At 32.2% G+C, this 2,785-nt stretch overlaps 1 long non-coding RNA gene across 1 annotated transcript; it reads left to right on the forward strand.

Annotated features, from left to right (window-relative positions):
* The first annotated feature begins 16 nt into the window (after positions 1–16).
* Positions 17–1,921, forward strand: LOC107852552. Its single transcript, XR_007049795.1, has 2 exons — positions 17–927; positions 1,696–1,921. It is a non-coding gene; the product is annotated as an uncharacterized LOC107852552 (long non-coding RNA).
* Positions 1,922–2,785: the final 864 nt, after the last annotated feature.

The raw sequence follows: 2,785 nt of genomic DNA on the forward strand, positions 1-2,785 counted from the left end.
GTAGTACATAATTTGAGTATTGGATTGAGCGATAGACTTTGATATTTGACTTTCTCTGTAATTTTACGGGACGATCGTTGATGGGGTATTGACTATATTAAACCCCTTTTTGGTGTAGTTTAAGGTAATTTGAATTTTCGAGAACATATTTTGATTTACTAGAAGGTGGTGCTTGAATTGTGCATTCGAGGTAAGTGAGACTTTAAGCTTTGATGCTTGCTTTTCAAATCTGATTTATAAAAATTATATTTTTCTACCTAGTCCATGTGTTGGGACAAGCGTGAACTTGGTAGAATTTGTGGCTTTTGACTAGCTATGGATATGTATTTTGAAAAATGTGTTGATAATTGTTTAGAGTGAAACGTGAGGTGAGGGTTGGACGTTGAATATATTTTCTTCACTGCTGTTATAGTCTCTAGGGGCATACATAGCTGCCGTAATATGTTAGGGGCATTACTTATGCTGCCGTAATATGTTAGGGGCATTATTTATGCTGCTTTAATATGTTTGGGGCATTACCTATGCTGTCGTAATATATTAGGGGCTTGTACATGCTGTCGTAGTGGACTTTTCGTGGCATTATATATGTTGCCGTGGACTTGTCGGGGTTTTAGGCCGATCACCTTCACTGCCGTTTATAACAAGTCGTGAGTGTGGATTGAGTTGTTATAGGATGACATTTTGAACCACTTTGAAAATCTTATTGATATTATTTTATGAAAGATATTATGTACATATTATTTGTGTATCTTTGTTGTGCTTTGTATTTTTTAACACTTGTTCCAGAGGTATTAAATTAGCGAGTCGAGGATCTTACTGGTTTATATATTTATATATAGATCACTCCTTACTTGCATACGTGCAGATACGGTTGCAGAGAGAGAGGCTCGAGGCTGATTGTTTTTACATGAGGATTCTATCGCTAAGGTGAGCCTTCTCATTGATTGTGAAGGTTGTCATTCATCTTTAGTTATTTTTAGCTTATGTTTCCTTTCGCTGGGTTTGTATGCCCGAAAATTAGAACTTATGTAACTCTGTTAGATGCTCCATGAACTTGGTGTGGGACTTGGGCTAAAGATTTGTTATCTAAACTATTGTCGTTTTCATAAATCGCTATGGGATATCTTGTTGGGTAATTATTCTACGTTAATGATTATTTCGTGCACAAAGTGTTGTGTATGTTTTCATCTCAGTGTTTGTAGATATGGCGAGCGAATAGAAGATTGGTTTTCCCGGCAAACGGTGTTGTCGGGAGCCAGTCACGCCTAGAGGTTATTTTGGGACGTGACACTAATAGACACACACAAAAATTTCTGCGAAAATCTCTTATCTATTTCATCCGACACTCACCATTTTAGTATAAATGATAGGACAAAATAGTCCAGAAATACCAAACATGGGATAAAGTTAATCCCAAAATTTATCCCAAATTATTCTTCTTTTTCTTCTACCAAACGACCCTTTAGAATCATATCACAGTTGCAATTACTTTAAACATTTAGATATGGAAAAGAAATACCCTCGTTATATGGTATTGTCGTATTTTAAATAAATTATGATGTTAATCAATAATTGTTAATTAGTTGAGTTATGTATTTAATTTTTAATCTCCTAAAAGGTGGGAACATAATATTATCTTTTAATTCAAATTTAAAATAATATTTCAGATCAGATTCCTAATTTTTTGTGATGCAGGTGTATTTCACTTCATACTTTCAAATGACAGATTACATCAACAATATATACACAAAGTTAGACACAAAAGGTCAAGAGTAGATCCTAAAATCATACCTTCTACCTAAAATAATTGACTATCCATTAGATATATTTTTGACATTTACAACTTCTAGATGTATCTTTGACATTTACTACTTCTACATATATCTTGACACTAATAAAATCATATGTAATTTTTATTTTTTACCTTTTAATTACAATTCTAAGACTAACCTCACCTAATTTTATAATATTGTTATTACTAGTACCAAAAGTTATAATATTTCTCTTTGACGATTAATAAAATTAAGCTACCAAAAATAAATTATCAAAATGTAATTCCACCTTGTATTGTTAGCTCATCACATACTTTAATTTCCTTACTCACTATTCTCATTTATTATTGAGATGATTTAAAATAGAATACTTTTCAATTTTTCTTCCATAACACTAATTATTTTTGTGTTTGTAATAGTATATATATTATCTTCTCTGATTTTTTTTTATGACCCTAACCTCCATTGAAAGGTTCAAAATTATTGAGTACTTTGCCACTGATTCTTCCCAAAAACTCAAATAATTATATCAAATGAAGAAAACAGATTCCTTTGTCAAATAATTCTTCGTAGGAGTACTTTGTCAAATGAAGCTTGCAAAGAGATTTCTTTCTAGAAAATGAATGATTGACTGATGTTCAAGAAGAAAAAGCATGATCATGATCATGATCATTCTTTCTAGAAAATGAATGATTGACTGCTCCTTTGGATTATTTTTGAAAATTGGAAGAACGAAAGTTACTATTTCATGATCTAGCATGTACATAATAGCATTGGCAAAAAAATCGGAGCAGACTGAAGTTGCCTAATTTCTTAGTTTTTATCTCACTCTTTTGCAACTTTATCTATCGGAAACAGTTTCTCTACACTTATCTGTGCTGACCCCACCTAATATGATTACATAGGTATGTTGTTGTTGTTTTTGTAACTTTGCGAATCATGTTATTTTAACACTATTGGCCTCCTACAACTTGCAGCTTTCAAGTCATAAGCAATGGAACATAAGTAGGTGA

Source organism: Capsicum annuum, unplaced genomic scaffold, assembly GCF_002878395.1.
Source record: "Capsicum annuum cultivar UCD-10X-F1 unplaced genomic scaffold, UCD10Xv1.1 ctg3975, whole genome shotgun sequence".
Classification (NCBI taxonomy): Eukaryota; Viridiplantae; Streptophyta; class Magnoliopsida; order Solanales; family Solanaceae; genus Capsicum; species Capsicum annuum.